General features: G+C 48.3%; 1 protein-coding gene across 3 annotated transcripts in view; it reads right to left on the bottom strand.

The window, feature by feature from the left end:
* Positions 1–18,646, bottom strand: part of ANPEP (alanyl aminopeptidase, membrane) — a 40,972-nt gene extending 22,326 nt beyond the window's left edge. Inside the window, exon 1 of one of the 3 annotated variants that reach the window (XM_080914502.1) lies at positions 18,587–18,646. The gene's annotated coding sequence lies outside the window, so the exon portion shown is untranslated. Of the gene's footprint in view, positions 1–185; positions 249–18,586 lie in introns of those variants that run through there. The other 2 variants (XM_080914501.1, XM_080914503.1) reach the window with 2 other exon arrangements.

Here is an 18,646-nt window from a genome sequence, read left to right on the forward strand (position 1 = left end):
AGACACCTGGAGGCCACGAGCCGCTGGCACCCTCCCGGACCCACTCCAACAGCCTCGGCAGCTCCGGGCCCTCAGTTTACCCATCTGAGTAAGGGCAGAAGCTGCAGCTGGCTCCCGCACCCCGGATGCCAAGCCCCACAGCCGGTGTCCCCAACCGTCCGCAGCCCATGGCTGCCTCCCCGTACTTGCCTAGGACAGCGCGTTGCTCGGAGTTGCTCCTGCCTTGCCGCCGTCCGCCTGGCCTGGCGGGTTAAAGGGAAGTAACCCGAGCCCACCGCCGCTCCGCCCGGATTACACCCGCCCGCCCCCACCCCTGCCCCGCCCCCGCCCGCGCTCCTCCCCGCCTGCCTGCGAACGGCCGCTCCCCCGACGGTGCGGCCCCTGGCCCCCAGCGCGCCAGACCAGACCTCTCGCCTCACCCACCCACACTTCACGCAGCTGTCCTTGTGTCTCGCCCACCACATCTGGGAGACATCTGCATGTGTGTGTGTGGGGGGGGGTCCCAGCCTACAGGACAATCCCCACAGCTCTGGAGACTTTCCACATAACTTTATCTGATTTTCTGATTTCTGATTTCTTCTTTCTTCTTCTTCTTCTCCTCCTCCTCCTTCCTCTCCTTCCTCTTCTTCTCCTCCTCCTCTTCCTTCATTTTTCTTCTATTCCTCTTCTTTCTTCATTTTCCTCCTCCTTCCTCTTCCTACTCCTTCCCCTCCTCCTCTTCTTCCTTCTTCCTCTTCTTCCTCTTCTTCCTCTTCCTTCTCCTCTTCTTCTTCCTGTTCCCCTTCTCCCTCCTCCTCCCAATTCCTTTTCTCCCTCCCCGCCTCCTCTCCCTCTTCTATCAGGGTCTCATATGTACAGCCCAGGCTGGCTAGGAACTCCTTCAGGTCAGTCTCAAACTAGCAACAATCCTGCTTCATTGCTACCCTTTCCCATGTGCTGGGATCATCCATCAATTCTAACTTTTTCTTCCCTTCTTTCTCCTCTCCCTCCCTCCCTCCTTCCCTCCCTCCCTCCCTCCCTCCCTCCCTCCCTCCCTCTCTCCCTCCCTCCCTTACGTTCTTCTGGTACTGCAGTTTACATCCAGTGTCTCATGCATACTGCTCAGCCATGAGCTACATCCCCAGCCCTTTTCTTTTTTAAGAAGGAAAGGCCTCCCTAAATCATCCAGGCTGACCTTGAACTCCCTGTAGCCCAGACTGCCTTTGACCTCAGCCTCTCCAGGCTAAGCTCTGGCTAACTTTTTCTTCAAGAAGTCAAAATTATCACAAGTCTCTAGCAAATGAAGGGTCGCACCCTGGAGTTTATGCTTCTCGTCCCTCTTCTGCTTCTGGATGCTGTGTGTGTCTGCCAGGGCACTCCCTCTCTGGACATCTTTTTATTGGCAATTCAGAGTAGCCTTTGTGTTAGTTTCCTATGGCTGCTATAATCACACAGACTTTAAAGGACACATTCGGGCTGGAGAGGCAGCTCGGTGGTTAAGGGCTCTGACTGCTCTTCCAGAGGTCCTGAGTTCAAATCCCAGCAACCACATGGTGGCTCACACCCATCTGTAATTGGATCTGATGCCCTTTTCCAGTGTGTCTGAAAATATCGACAGTGTACTCACATAAAATAATAAATAAATGAATCCTATTTTAAAAGACACACAATTGTTCTCTCACCATTTATAAGTCAGGCTCACAGCACTGAACCATGGGGTGTCCGTGGGAAGCTTTCCTTCTGGAAACCCTGATAAGAGAGAGCATCTCTGTCTTTTCCAGTGGCTAGCAGCACCCACATTCCTTGGCTTGAGACCACCTTTGGATGAGGAGTGACAGGTGCTGTGGCTCTCAGCTTTGTCATTCTGTTATGGACTGGCCTTTCCCATGCGATCCACCCATATAATTCAAGGTAATCTCCCTGTTCCAAGTGAGCTCCTGAGCAGTTGAATCTACCCATAGCTCTAACTTCCTTTAGGAACTTCGATCTAGAGGCAGTGTAAATGGTTAAATCAGTTCTTCCTCCACACGCTCACTCCTCCCCATTGTGAGGCAGCTTAGCTCCACTCTTGCCCTGACTGATGGCCAGGGGGCTGCTATGGGATTGCTCTCCCACTGAGTCACGTTTTCTTCTCAAACTGGGCCCTTCTTGTGGGTTCAGATGTCTGGGTCATGGCGCCTCTAGGCAAAGACTTGCTGCGATCTTAACCAGGTCACAAACACTGAAAGGAGGTGTTTCCAGAGCTGTGAGTTGCTTAGTGGACCCCGGAGAGCCTAAGAGTCAATTCAGATTTGCTTTTTCTTCCAGACCCAAGCCTGGCTAGTTCCTCCATCTTATCTGGTGTGGCTGACAAATCAAAGATGAGCTAAGATAGGCCAAGAGAGAGTGAACCCTGGGCCTCCCTCCCACCTCAGGCTTGGAGGGGAGATGTATTGAGAGGAACTCTGATGTAGGAGAAGGGCGACTGCTCTCTGAGGAAGGTGTGGGATTGAGAATGAAGGTGGTTTTCAGGAATTCAGCCTAAGGACGTTGAAACATTATGTATGGGCTTCTCGATGCTGTGTAATTCATAGTAGTGGAAAAGAAAACATAGTTTAGGCATCCTGTAATAGGGGCTTGGCTAAAGAAATTATAGTCCTCTCATATGGTGACATACTATACCATCATTAAAAACATGTCATGTTCTGGCTAGGGGCATGGCTAAATGGTTAGAGAATGTTCAAGGCCCTGGGTTCAATGGATCCATCCCTACCACCAAAGTAAATGTGTGTAAGTGTATACACACACACACACACACACACACTGTTTCATAAGTAACAAAACATACATTTTTCAGTGAAACCATGGGGAGATTTAAAAAAAAAAAAAAGAGGAACTTGAGAACAAGGAAAGCCTGCTTAAGTGTTTTAGCAAATCGGAGACCTCTAAAGAGAAGATCAATAAATTTGACTACATAAAGAATTGAAATTTCAAAACAATAGAAGAAAGGGTCAAAGCATTAGAATTTCAGCACTATGAGCTGGGAATATGACTCAGGGGGTAAGAATGCTCACTGTGCAAATACGAGAATTTGATTTAGATCCCTGGCTCTCAAGTAAAAAGCAGGTGTGGCCAGGCCCTCTGGCCGAGCAGTCAGTACTCTTAACTGAGCCATCTCTCCAGCTCTGGTTTTGTTTCTTTTTTTAAAAGACATTGTCTCCTATAGCCCAAGCTGAACTCACTATGTAGCTAAAGGCTGGCTGGGACTCATAATTCTCTTGCCTTCTACCTCCCAAGTACTGGGATTGTAGGCATATGCAAGATACTTGATAACACTTGATAAAGTAAATAAAAATTTTAACTCCAAGATTTTTGTTGTTGTTGTATTTGCTCCTAGTTCAGTGGTAAAATACTTACCCAGCACACAGCGGCTCAAAACCCAAAGAATCTGAGGGAAAGCAAAGGATGGGGGAGGGGGGCTATTTATTCACTAGGTGATGTATCCCTGCTGAGGCAAGAGGATCTCTACTTCAAGATCAGCCTGAACTACACTGAAAAGTCTGTGTAGCTCACAGATTTTTATCATCAACATTATCATCAGCAGCAACAATATAGCTGGTTGTGAAGGCCAAGGCCAGCAGATCTCTGAGTTTGAGGCCAGCCTGGTCTACAGAACAAGTTTTAGGATAGCCAGGGCTACAAAGAGAAACCCTGTGTTGAATAAAAAACAACAAAACCCAAGCTTTTGAGTGAGTAGGTTGACAGAGGCTGAGGCAGACTGGGGGGAGGAAGGAAAGCAGGTCCCTCCAGCCTCAGTCAGTGACTGAGCATCAACAGAGATGGTTTGGTTTGGCAATATTTATCATGACTATCACATTTCTCTCCCACCCAGCACTTTCAGAATTGTATCCTACAAAACACACATGAGATAAGGAACTGAGAAGATTTTCCTGGGTAACATTATCTGCGGTTGGGAGTTTCCTAAAGTCCATCAGAGAGGTAAAATAAGCCAGCTTAACAGCCTACCACTGTGGGTACAGCTGTAACAACACAGGCTCTATGCTCTTTACGGAACAAGCCCAGAGATACACAAAGAAAGAATCGTGGTGTGTGTGTGTGTGTGTGTGTGTGTGTGTGATGTGTATGTGTGTGTGATGTGTTTGTATCTGTCTCAGTGTGGTGTGGTGGTGTGTGTGTGTGTGTGGTGTGTGTGTGTGTGTGTGTGTGTGTGTGTGTGTGTGCTTGAGGACACAGTTTCATCTATGTCTCAGGCTGCCTTGAACTCACTTGTAGCTCTGGATGGCCTTGAACTCATAGTGATCTTCCTGTCTCAGCGTTAAGAGTGCCAGGATCACAGTTTTATGTGCCATACTCAGTCATATAATTTAAGGGGAAAAAGTACATAGATGCATATCTTATCTTCATACGTGTGCATAATAGATGGAAAGATACACAAGAAACTGACAACATGGTTTGTTTCTCAGGGAAACCAATGAACAAGATCAGAGATTTCCCCATGTACCCTTCTGTTCTATCTCTATCTATCAATCCATCCATCCATCTGTCTATTATCTATCTATCTATCCACCATCAATCTGTAGGTGTGGATATAAAATATTTATGTATGTGTGTGGCACGTGTATCATGGTATGTGACACATATGTCATGGTACATGTATGGAGTGTCTGTTCTCTCCTTCCATCATATGGGTACCGCAGATTGAACTCTGGTAACTGGCCTTAGCAACAAATACCTTATCCACTAAGCCATCTCACCATCCTTGTTAAACCATATGAATGGGCACAGTATTTATTTACATATAAATTAAGTTAAATCAAGTATCAAGATACATAAGAAGACCAGAAAAACAGCAATATGAAAGCCCAAGGCTTTGGGTTGCATGCTTGTTTGTTTGTTTGAGACAGGACCTCCTGTAGTCCAGGTTGGCCTCAAACTTGCTAAGTAGTCAAGGATAATCATGGTTTCCTGGTCCTCCTGTCTCCATCTCCCTGTTGTTGGGCTTACAGGTGAACATCAAGTTTATAGGGTGCTGGAGATGAACCTCAGGGCCTTGTGCATAGAAAAAGCATACTACCAACTGAACTACATGCCCAGTCCATGGTCAAGTCACAGATGAAGCGATCTGGTGTCTGGGGTTTCCCTTTGACATAAGTCCAGATGGGGCTGAGAACCAGGGGCATAACATGACTGATTTAACACAGGGAAATTGAAACAGCCCAATGCTCAGTGACTGAGGGTTTGGTTAAATAAATTATGGGTCTCACTCTGAGATGAGGTACTGGGCCATCATTTAAAAATAGTAGGTCATGTATTAAACGCACTCAAAGGACATTTTTGGGGGGCTTTGTTTAGCTGTTATGTGAAGAACTTTTAAAGTTTTATTTAAAAAAAAAAATCATAAAGCTGGGGAAAAAATCCAGAAGCCACAAAAAGGAAAGTCTGAGGTAGCTAAATGCAAAATTTTCTCCATTGCAAAACAAAACAGACCAAAATCCATCACAGGGGCTGGGCAAGGTAATGTGGCGTTGGAAATCCCTGTAATCACAACACTCTAGAGGCTGAGGCAGGAGGATTGCCTCAAGTTCAAGGTCCAAATTAACTGAAAGGTCCTCTCTCAAATAAGAGGGGCAGAAGGTGTAGCTTAGTTGGTAGAACGTTTGCCTAGGCTCCATCCATACCAGGTAGGGTAACATAAACCCAAAACCTCAGAACTTAGGAGGCAGAGACAACATCAGAATTTCAAGGTCATCCTTGTCTACCCAACACATTCCAGGCTAGTCTAAGATCTATGAGACCCAACCTCAAAAGAATAAAATGAAGAGCGTCCAGGAGAGACAGTTCAGCAGTTAAGAGCATTGGTCATTCCTCCAGAGGACCTGGGCTGTGTGCAGCACATGGCGGAAGAAATCCAGTTCTCTCTTCTGGCCTGTATGGGTACTCCACACACACAGCACACAGACATACACACAAGCAAGACAGCCACAGTCATAACATGGACAAGAGAAAGGTAGATAAGTAAACTCTCAAGAAAAAAAAACAACCAAACAAACAAATAACACCACAAGGGAAGACAAAAGGAATAGTCTGTGGGTGTGAGGGAACTAGCTGTAGTAGAGACCATGGTGACTTGGAGGTGGATATGTTCAAGGGTTGTCAAGAGAAAAAAAAGCCAGGTGCGGTGGCTCACACCATTAATTCTAGCTCTCAGGAGGCAGAGGCAGGTTGATCTCTGAGTTCGAGGTCAGCCTACAGAATAAGTTCCGGAATAGCCAGGGCTACCCAGAGAAACCCTATCTCAAAAAAAAAAAAATTGTTTTATTTTTAAATTATGTAAATAAGTGCTTGTGTGTGGGGGGGTGTGCATGAGTGCAGGTGCCCTCCGTGGCCCAACGGTGTCACTGGACCCCCTGGAGCTGGAGTTGTAAGTGGTTTTGAGCTATCATGAGCAGGTGCAGGGGATTTAGACTCACATTCTTTGCAAGAGCAGTTAACACTCTTAACCACTTAGCCACTGCTCCAGCCCAGCCGGGTTGCTCTTTTCCAAATGCTTAGAAGTTAAATGCCTCATATGCAAATTTCTGCTTATAACTGGATATTTACAACTAAGCTGGAGGTGAGCATAGAGCAAAAGCTTAGCATCTCTGAAGCTCTGGGTTAGGTCCCTAGCGCCACCCCCCAAATAATTGGATGCACATAAACAATGAGATTAATATCAACGATGTTCAAAAGGCCTTACAAGGTGTCTGAAAAACACACACATTAAAAACTGGACAAAGGATTAGAAACTAAAGTTCTCAGAAGAGAAAATAAAAAGGCCAGTGGACACGGCCAGTGGACACAGTGGACAAAGTTGCAATGCCTTAATTACATTCAGGAAACTGCATCAAAAACAATGAGCCTCCTCCTGTGATCTTGGCAACTGTTTAGACTCAGTTCCCAATATCTAGAGCTGGACGGGTTATGAGGCATTCACACACTCCTGGGGGACTTGTGACTTGTACTATCGAGATAGGAAAACTGCAAGGTATATCCTTTGTGAGCCCGCGACCCTGTTTGGGGGAATTTATGCTAGAACATGGGGTGTGAGGAGCCAGACTAACAGACAGGCTGGGGTGGGAGGAGCCAGGGCTAATAGACAGGCTGGGGTGGGAGGGGCCAGGACTAAGAGACAGGCTGGGGTGGGAGGAGCCAGGGCTAATAGATAGGCTGGGTGGGAGGAGCCAGGGCTAATAGACAGGCTGGGTAGGAGGAGCCAGGGCTAATAGGCTGGGTGGGAGGAGCCAGGACTAACAGGATAAGACTGCCTGTGCTCCTCCTTACAAATGTCAGTGTGACTTGCTTGTTGTTACCACAGTGACCAAAACACCTGACAAGAACAGCTTAAGGAAGGAAGGGTTTATTTTGGCTCTGAGTTTGAGAGAGGATCTAGCACTTCATGGTAGGAAAGGCTTGGCGACAGGAAGTCGAGGTGGCTAACCACACTGAATCAGTAGTTAGGATACAAAGAGAACTGGCACCCAACTTGCTTTCTCTTTTTTGCTTTTTATTCCAGCCCACGAATTCAGGAGAAGTTTTTCTCCTGGGAACTAGGGATGGACACACCTCTGACCTTTTGAGGGTGTCTCCTTTCTATAAAGTTTCAAGTCTAGTGACGCTGACAATGACTATTAGCCACCATGGTGTCCAATTGGTGTCCATTAACAGTCCACAGGAAGGTATCTCGTGGCTGGGCTTGAGCCTCCTATGTAACCTGAACTCTTTAGCCTCCCAATGCAGGGCATGCAGACATGTAACGCAGGGCCCAATAATGCAGTATATTTTTAAGTTACAAAAGCAAGTTCCAAAGGCAGTGAAAATCTCTCGTTGCTTTTGTTGAGAACCCAAGTTAAGATCCCAGCATCCACATGACAGGACAATGACAGGACACAAATAACTTCAACCCAGTTCAGAGGACTCTAATGCCTTATTCTGACTTCCGTGGGACTGGGCACACATGCATGCTGAACACAGACATATATGCAAGCAAAAACACAAACACGCACAGAATAAATAATTTAAAACTTAGCAAGTTCCAGGGTAACATTCATGCATTCATGTGACACTTCACACACACACACACACACACACACACACACAGTTCTCAATCCACATGATAGTGCATGCCTTTAATCCCAGCATTCAGGAGGCAAAGGCAGGTGAACCTCTGAGTTCAAGGTCAGATGTCTCCATACAGTGAGTTCTGAGGGAGCCAGGGCTACATATAGAGATCCTATCTCCAAAACAACAACAGAGATAACCACTTTGTGGAGACACTAACTTGTGCCTGTAATTGCCAAGAAAATAGAAACCAGACTTGGCAAACCATCAGCCCACTTGGCCTCCACGGGCCTGGCTGGCTTGATGCAGGAGGCCATCAGAGGAGGGGAGTGATTGTTTTCTCTAAGTTCTAGGAGGGATTCTTGGAAATTCATGCTAGTTTTGAAGCACTCTCCCAACACTACCCAAACCATCAAGGCATTACTTTAAAAAGGAAGGACTTCAGTGTGACTCAGGGGGAAGCTTGTGTTCAGACTTTGCCAGACCTTGGGTTGGATTCAACCTCTGCATGGAGAGAAAGAAAGGAGGAGACAGGCAATAACAGGGCAGAGCAGCACTGGTCTGGAAGAAGGTTTTTGTGGGGCCCCTTAGTGTCAGTTTGATCCTGAGGGTACAGGACCCTACCCATACTCTTTTCACTTGTCAGAACCAAGTGTCACATACTTGTCACAACAGTAAGGAAGGCCGCTCACTGTGACTTGTGGACAGTCTCCAGATCAGCAGATAGGGACCTAATTGAGTGGAGTCTTGAGGGATAAGGTTTTTTTTTTTCTTCTTCTTCTTTTTTTAAGATTTATTTGTTTGTTATTTCATTTATATGAGTACACTGTAGCTGTTTTCAGACACACCAGAAGAGGGCATCAGATCCCATTACAGATGGTTGTGAGCTACCATGTGGTTGCTGGGAATTGAACTCAGGACCTCTGGAAGAGCAGACAGTGCTCTTAACCACTGAGCCACCTCTCCAGCCTGAGGAATAAGTTCTTACAACAGAGGAGAAGACTGGTTGGATAGTTACAGGTGGTCACCTTAGGCTAGACTACATCTTGTCCATGGTGTTACTTTTCTCATTGTTGTGGCAAAAATATCTGACCAAAGCAATTTAAGGAGAGAAGAGTCGGGCTGGAGAGATGGCTCAGTGGTTAAGAGCACTGTCTGCTCTTCCAGAGGTCCTGAGTTCAAATCTCAGCAACCACATGGTGGCTCACAACCATCTGTAATGAGATCTGATGCCCTCTTCTGGTGTGTCTGAAGATAGCTACTGTGTACTTATAAACATTAGATAGAGAGATAGAGAGATAGATAGATAGATAGATAGATAGATAGATAGATAGATCGATCGATAAATATTTAACAGAAAAGAGAGAAGAGTCTGCTCGGATGGTGGTTGCTCTTAGGAGGTGGTTGCTCATACCTTTAATCCCAGCATGCAGGAAGCAGAGTCAGGCAGATCTCTGTGAGCTCAAAACCAACCTGGTCTACACAGGACAGCCAGGGCTACATAGAGAAACCCGCTCCTGAAAAAGAAGGAGGAGGAGGGAGGAGGAGAAGAAGAGTTTAATTTTGGCTCCTGTTTTAAGAAAGTCTATGAAGGCAGCAGGCATGTGGGGTTATGTGGTATCTGTGATCAGGAAGGGGCCGGGGAGGAATGTTTTGGGGGACAGGCCATTCACCTTCTCCTTTTCATTCGGTCTAGGACCCTGGAGATGCTGCAGCTAAACCTTTCTGGAAACACCTCATGGGAACATCCAGTCACATTGAGAATAAGATGACCCACCACGTCCACCATGTGACCTGACCTTATAGGACAGAGTCCTTAAGATAGTTGGAGGAGAGGACGGCCAGCACTGAGCAATGGCGCCCTGGCTGTCTCTACTGATGTTGCATTTTGGGAAGCTCAGGTATAGCCTAGCTGGCAGCGTGCCTCCTTTGTCTCCTAAGGTAGATCTCCAGTTTTAAGGTGGATCCTCCTGTTTTACCCCTACCCAATACTCATGTCTGTTTGTAAGCCACTGGTGCATTGCAGGGGCTTCCCTGCCTCTCCTCTCTACCTTGTCTTCCTGCACCAGCATCCTCCCACCCCCCCCCAACTCTGAAATGGTGTCTGTCACGGAGGGTCCAGCATACACAAAGGCAGAATCAACTGCCTGGTGGGCTTTATCTCTCGGGGATGACAAATCCCTGGTGGCTTTTGAGCAAAAGAATCCAGACAGATCAGATCCATCTTGTAGAGAAAGCATCCCTAAGACAATGTCTGGGTAATGGGAGGGCAGGGGCTCTACAGAAGGCCGTACACAGTGATGGGGGGGGGGTGTTCATCAGGAAGGGACAGTTTGGGGGTAGTTTCCAGAGGCCTGGTGAGAGGGATATGGAGGGACTCTGGGAGGAAGGTTAAAGAGGTGGGCACCAGAGAGTGCTGAGCCAGGAGACAGAACTGGGTGAGCCCTTCCTGAGCTTGTTTTCAAAAGTAATTTCTCTATGCTGTTGTTTTCAAGAATTTGGTATGGTTTTTATTATGAAATTAATTGAAAACAGCTTTTTTGGGGGGGAGAAGAAAACAAAACAGAGAGGCGGAGAGGAACATTTAAAGAGAACTTTCTCTAGAGAGACAGGAAGTGGAAAGGGGCCTGTTGCTCATTGCAATGGTAGAAGGGACAAAATGGGCTGGGCGTGGAGCCCAGAGAGAGATGATGACTTCGGACAGCCAGGCAAGAAGGCTGGGCCCTGCATCCCTCCATAGATCCCCTGAGCACGCCTGAGCACACTGCTTCTGCCCCGACTCCCTTAGGAGCTCCAGGGACATGCAAGTTCTCCAAAAGGTCTGAGCCTGGCAGGCAGACAAATGCCTGCAACCACGGACACAAGCTGGGCAACTGGCTTTGTGTGGTCACTTCCCACCCCACGGCCATTGGCTTCCTCCTCTCTACAAGGGGACAGTCTCATCTGAAGCCCTGGGAGCGTGACACCTCTGTGGATTTTGTCCCAAATGAAATATCTTAAGTCAGCCGGACAGGTCTCCTTCATCCAAAACATGTCTCCTGTAGGGATGAAGCTGGGCAGGGGGCACCAGAGAGGATTAAGGTGTCATAAAAGTAGTCCTACAGTGACTGACCAGGATGAAGTAAGTGTTGGCTCTCCACAGAAGGGTCACAGACCCTCCAAGGAGCACCACAGCTTACCAGTAGCATCCAGATTTCTGGAGTGTCTCAAGTCTGTGGTGATGGTTTTTTCCTGCCTTTTTTCTCCTATACAGAGGCCAAATCAACCGTCCTAAGGCTGTGGTCCTTAGATGCTGCATGTCATCCATCACATGTCAAGAACTAAGCCCAGAGATCAAGTGACTTGCCTGAGGTCACTGGGCGGGGGCAGGATGCTGACCTCACAACCACAATGATAATTCTAATAGCCTCATTTCCTGGACCCCATGACACACAGCCAGGAACGGCACCATCCCATTACAGTCCCTCCTGGTGTTGTGGTAGGACCAGGCTGCAAAGCTCATAGGCAGGGAAGAAGGGAAACCAGCTCCATATTCCCACTCACACCCTGCCTAAAGGCCCTGCGTATGGCTTAACAGTTTGTTGAGCCGCATTTTAGATTCTTCATAAATTCTTTTTCTCCTCTGAAAAAGTTTTACTCTGTAGCCTGGGCCGGCTTGAACTCTATGTATTCCAGGCCGGTCTTGAACTGACAATTTTCCTACCTCAGTCTGTCAAATGCTGACAGGCCTGTGACACCACACACAGCACTTTTTTGAACAAGAAGACTCAGGTTTTCATCTTGAGCTAGACCCTGCAATTCCTAGGGACTGATCCCCTAAGCATTTAACATCCACATGAGTAGCACTGAAAATGAACAGAGGAAGGCCACCTTCCATAGACATGAAGTTCCAGGGGAATATAGCTCTGAGTGTTACCCGGGAGATTGGAGAGAGTTTTGGGAAGCACAGACATCCTGGCTCTAGGACGAGGAAGTTAAGACTCGCCGTCTAACGCACATGGTGGCACACATATTTAATCCCAGCACTCCGGAGCACAGGCAGGCAGATTTCTGTGAGTTCAAGGTCAGCCTGGTCTATATGGTGAGTTCCAAAACAGACAAGACTATGTAAAGAGACCGTTTCAATTTTGATGATGATGATGAGGATGAGAGGGAGAGAGAGAGACAGACAGACAGAGAAACAGAGAGAAAGGAAGAGGAGGTGAAGGCAGGAGAATCAGGGATTCAAGATCATCAGCTAGGTGTGGTAGCACACACCTTTAATTCCAGCACTTGGAAGGCAGAGGCAGGCAGATCTCTGAGTTCAAGGTCAGTCTGGTCTACAGAGAGAGTTCCAGGACAGCCAGGGCTATACAGAGAAACCCTGTCTCGAAAATAAAACAATAATTAAAAACAAACAAACAAATTAAATCAAGACCATCCTTGGCTATAAAATGAGATCAAGACCAGCCTGGGCTACATGAGACCCAGACTTGAGCAAAACAATGGGACTTCAGCAACCTGCTTCTCCAAGTGGCCCAGTCAGAGGGCAGAACCCCCAGGACATGAATGATCCAAAAAGGCTGCCACTATTCAAACTAGAGGTGACAACTCCCATCCCAGAATCCCCCACTCAGGTGTTTCCCATAGCATTTCCTTGATCACCCCCCCCCCCCCCGCCCCAGCCCAAGGGCCTCCCTTACCAGAAAAAATTGTTTTGGTCATTTACCCTGTGACAGTTCTCTGAGAAAATAACTTCAGGAAGGAAAGACCTGCCCAGGCCAGTCTTGCCTCCTGCCCTGGCGGGCACTGCCCAGGGCTAGCGGAGGAATCCCTGCAACATGCCCTTTTAACACCCCAGATCACTACACAGCCTGCTAGGGGTTGTGAGGGTGAGGTCCTCCGAAGAGTGCAAGGGGAACTCTAGTTTCTCAGTCTCCAATCTTTCCCTTTATGACTACATAGCTTTCCTAATTTTCTTTTAAGGATACTTGTCATTCATTGGATGTAAGACTCTCCCCACTCCCCCCATCCCCAGAGCAGGAAGTAGATTTAGTCTTTTGGTACAGCCTGTTAGCTTGACATTCTCATTCTTGCCCTTGGACGTCCCTCAGCCTGTCAGCCTCCACCCACCACACTGTGGCTCCTTATGGAAGTTTCTCTTGCCTTCAGCATCAGGAAGAAAAAAAACCACCAGAAGTCCTTCCACCTTCAGGAACACCACCCTTCTCACCCCGGGGAGACCTGCTGCAACCTGTCTCCCCTGCGTGCCCTTCCCACCCTACCTCAGTAGCCCAAGGCCTTTGTGGGAATTCCCTCGGTCAGACCATAGCCTGTCACTCACTTTTACCTCCTCAGCCATCCTCGGGCCTGTCAGACCGTCATACTACCCTCTCTCCTATGTGTCTGCCTCACTGATCTGTCCCTAAATTCCTTCCTGCTCAGCTTTCATGACCCCACCTCGCCAACCAACCCCCACCTCTGCCGCACACACCAGAGCACCCCTTCCCATCTTGTCATCGTGACCGTCCCACATCTTCTTTGGAATCACCAGCTCCTGGATACCATCCCCCCCATTGCCAATCAAGGCCTGAAAAGTCCTGCCCAAACCCAACCCATGAACTGGCCACTCTGGGCCCCATGGAACTTGCAAGCGTATGTCCAGATGGACCTGTCACCTGTCACCCTGTCTCTGTGCTCGGGCTGCCATTGAAGCTCATCCTTGGACCTGTACCACCTGCAAGCTGTCGACCTCCCCGTTTTCCAGTCAACCTTGGATATGGCCAGCACTGAACCCACCACTCCAAGAACTAACTAACTCTGTTCTTAAGTGAGGCCTCAGTAGTCCCTCTTTTGGTTGTTCTGTCCCAGGATGTCATGGTTTGTATGTGAGGTCCCCATAAGCACAAGCTCATGTGTTGGTTGAACACTTACGTCAGCTAGTGGTGCTCTTTTGGGAGGCCATGGGACTTGGGATGGATATGGGTCCTAGATATGGTTGGTGGGTCATTCCTGCCTCTGGTCCGTCCAGGTCTCTGCTCCCCTAATCTGCCAAGATAAGGAGTTCCGCCACAGTCTACACTGGCTCTCCACAGGGCTCCCCCCACAGGAGGACTAAAACTGTGAATAGTTATTAATCTTCCTTCCCCTAAGCTGATTCTTTTGGAAATTTTTGTCACAGAGACAAAACAGAAAAGGAACACTTGGCATTTTCCCTCTTTGGAACCTTCAGGAGACTACAGAACTCTGCCCAGCCAGCCTGGCCCTGGACACTGCTCCAGGTTCCTTCAGGAAAAGACCCACCTGCCGTTGGCCTGGACCTGGGGTACCCACTCCAGCACTGATCGGGCCTCCTGAACTGGTTGTTCAGAAGTAGAGTTGCAGGCCTGTGGGTGGATAAAGCCCACTCCAGGATAGCAGCTCGGGTCCAGCTTTGGGTCTTGGATATGACACCTAATGACCAGGTGATAGTGTGTGAATATCTCTGTGCCTCAGTTTCCTCACTTGCAGCCAATTATAGCACATTACCTCACCGGGGTGTGGTGAGAAATGCACAATCAAAACCTCCTCGTGCAGCAGGGCTCAGTGTGAACTAGCCATTTAGGATGATGACATACATCTTGGACCAGACAGCCTCAGGTTCTGTTTGTCACCCTTAGCTCCAGACCCGAGCTTTCCACACCCTCTCCCCGTTTAGGTGACCCAGCAAACATGCCCAGGGGTGGGGTAGCTGTAGCTTTAGCATTTGTCGATTCCATGACATAGGAGATCCAGCTGTTGCAAAAGATGGGGCTGAGAAGCAAGGGCCAGGAGCCCCACCCTGCACAGTCCCACTGTGCGAATAACAGGGTCCATCACCCCAAGAAGCATTGGTAGGAGCCAAGTATGTCACACTGGTGATGAATGGTGGGCTTTTAATAGTACCTTCATCTTTTGGGGGGAAATCTGTTTTTAATTTAATTATACGTAGACATGGGGATGGGGCATGTGAGTGCAGGTGACCTCTGAGTCCAGAAGACAGTCAGATCCCTAGCGCTGGACAGACACTTGGGTCTGCTGAAGTGGTGTGTCCCCTGCTTGGTGTGGATGCTAGGAACTGAACTCGGGCCCCCGACAAGAGCAACGTACATTCACTCTTAGCCTCAGAACCATTTTTCCAGCCTCTGTCTTTGCCTAGCTACAGACACTTCTAATTGAACCTAGGTCCTCATGCAGGTGATGCGGTGCTCAGACGGAAGCCAGCGCTCCCACATGCTAGGCGAGCGTTCTGCCGACAGAACTGTCTCCAAGCTCCTCCCACCTTTGCCTTTAGAAAACTTTACATTGGTTTGGTTGTTTAAGACATACTTGATTTTTTAATTATGTGTGTGTATGTGCGTTTGTTCAGGTGAGTTCAGAAGAGGTGTTGGAGTCCTGGAGCTGGAATTATGGGTGACTGCAAACTCTCCAGCCTTGCTTTCAATAAACTTTAATTATAAGCATCTCTAGTTTAATTTTTCACAGTGGCTTCAGTAAACAACTGACCCATGAAATGGTGGAATTTTAACAAGCGGCCGTCCCAAGCACATTCAAGCTGGGCTCCAGCACCTCACTGTGCCTTATTGGGTCCTCCCTTTCCAAGAAGACCCTGGTTACTATGGTAACTCTAGGACCTGACCTCTGCCCATTTAACAAACCCAGCAACACCCCCACCACCACTTCCTGCCCCGTTCTATTCTTTCGGAAGGCTAGGCATACATAAAAGCTGTCTCTGGAATGCCCTGTCATCTGGGGACCCCTGGTTTGTTAGTCAAATACCATCACAAAGCTGGGGTGGTAAGTCCATGTCTGTAATCCCAGTGTGTGGCATGGTAAGGCAGGGGGATCGTGAGTTCTAAGCCAGCCTGGGATAACAAAGAACAATGACAAAGCTGTTTTCATTCCAGGTTAATAAGCACAATATTTGGATTCAAGCACACTCAGCTATCTTGTTGTGTTGATACCAGCCATATAATAGCCATGTGACCCTTAGCAGGTGACTTAATGTCCAAGCCAGTCATTTGCTTCAGCTGTATAAAGAGAATATAAATTCTAGCCAGGTGAGGGCACATATCTGTAACACCAGAAACTTGGAAGACTTGAGGATCAAGTTCTCCTCAGCCTGGGCTACATGGGTCAGCCTGGGCTACATGAGACAAGTCTCAAACAAAACAAAACCAAGGGCTGGGGCCTTGACTCAGCATATAAGAAAGAGTGCTTGCTATACAAGCATGAGGACATGAGTTCAAATCCCAAGGCCCAAGTAAAATGCCGGTGTCTTTGTGTCTTTGTGTGCCACGCCTGTAAAAGCCAGTGCTACAGAGGGTGGAAACAGGAAGATGACTAAGGATGGAAGGCCACGAGATCAAGGGCCTGAGTCCTGGGTTTGCTGGATGTTAGCCAGCTACAGAGTCAATGAAAGCCTGTCAGGGAAATAAGGCAGAGGCTGAGAGAACAGAACATGCTATCCTCCTCTGACCATGCATAGGTGTGTACACCCAGGCACATACATGCACAGACAGCACACATAACACACACACACACACACACACACACACACACACACACACACACACACACACATGATGGAGTAGGAGGTGGGGACACCTCAGAATTACCAAAAAGACAAAGATGGGGCAGTTGTGGAACACACCTGTAATCCCAGCATTTGGCAGGCAGAGTTCAAGACCAGCCTGATCTACAGAGTGAATTCCGGGACAGCCAGGGCTACACGGAGAAACCCTGACCTGAAGAAAAAAGAAAACAAACAAACCAAAACCAAACCAAACCAACAACAGAGGGGGAGGGGGAGGAACTCAGAAGAGTCTGGTTATAGAGATCTTACCTAGCCCTGAGTCCCATCCTGGACTATCAACTAGTCTTTGGCCTGGACTCACACTGGACGTTTGCACGTTCTGACATTACATAGTGGTGGGTACCAGTGAGTTACAGAAGGAAACACATCGAGCGCACTGACTGTGCCCTCCCTTTGCATTCCCTCTTGCCGAGCAGGCAGACCGTGCTCTCCCGTCACCAGAGAATAGTTAGCACGCTCTACTAGTGAGATCACACCACGAGGAACCTTCTGTGTCGGGCTGCCTCACTCCTGACTTATTTTAGATTTGACTCAAACATACAGAATTCCTGGTGCAGTGTGTGATAACACCCTGGAGACCCCTGTTATCAGTGATGTGGGGGGGGTGGTGTCAGGCTGCAGCTGTGTCCGCCAGAGCAGACTGCTTGGATTCAAGGGTTCAAGCTGATAGAAAGTCTTTATTAGACATCTGGGTGGACTTTGGGCTGACTAACAAGAACAGTTAGTCAGAAGTGGAACTAAAGAACCTAAAAAGCAAGGTTAGTCCATTTCGAGAGTTCCCCAGGACTGTGTAATTGGATGGGTTAGGTCTTTGTTCTCATTCTGGCGGGTGGTGCTGTCTGTATGCTGAGTTTTACGGCCTGAATGGTACTTCTTTGGCGACTGCCAGCACAGAGGTGGTTGTGCTAAGGTCTGAGGGCTTCCCACGGTCTGCAGCCTGGTTACAAAGTAACGAAGAGCCCCATAACCTGGTGCTTTCTTTCTTGTTCACATCCCAGTGCCCTTCCTTCCAGCACAGAGGTGGTGTGGTTAAGGTCTGGGGGCCTCCTTAAGTCTGGCACCCTGTTACACAGTAACAAACAGCCCGGCAACTTGGTGGTTTCTTTCTTGTTCACACCCGGGGCGTCACAGTCTTCACTCCAGGACCCAGGTTGAAGGAACAGCCCTCTCTGGGGAATGGCCCATTGTCAGATAGAAACAGAAGGGTCCCCACTGCATGGCGCTATGACCCTGCAGGTGTCTTCTGAGAACTGACACACCTCATTGATGTACACCTGTCACGAATGAAAGCAGTCGCCAAAGAAGTGGCCTAGCCTGGTGTCAAAGCATTGGCTATTGCTTCCTCCTCTGGAGTAGGATGCTCATTTCAGCTGCCTCTCCCATCCCCAAGACTGGTACTTAAACTTCCTCCGGTTGAGACAGATGAGACCATGCTGAGCTGCCTCTTCCCTGACAGAACCTAAGACATCTTTGGCCAAGGCCTACTCTGTACACCCATCCCATGACAATCTCCTCCCTCACACTTCCCAAAGCCCTAGAGTTATGTAGTTGGAAACATATTAGCAGACCTGGAAGCCATTGGAGATGGGCCCCTTCCTCTGTTTCCCTGGTAACATTATGAAGGAAGCCTCTTCTTAGGATTTAAATCACTACCCGGTGGGGCATCTGGGCTTTGCTGAGGCCCATTAAGGACTCTTCCTTTCTTGGTCGGAAGTGTGGCACCGAGTTTTACCTCCAGCCCTGGGTAGGGACCTTACACTTTAAGCTACCCAGAACATGACACATTGGTGTCTTCTTCTCCCAGTCAACCAGCTGAGCCTGTCAGTCACCTTCATAGCTGAAGGAAGCTGCTTCCCCAGAGGACAGAGTAAGGAGACGGGAGAACTAGCTATATCCTTATTAAGATACTGCACTTACCCTTCCAGAAGCGCCTTCCTGGGGATGGTGGTTGGCAGGACTTCCTTCCTGTATCCTTCC

This window comes from Micromys minutus (assembly GCF_963924665.1).
Source record: "Micromys minutus genome assembly, chromosome: 3".
Classification (NCBI taxonomy): Eukaryota; Metazoa; Chordata; class Mammalia; order Rodentia; family Muridae; genus Micromys; species Micromys minutus.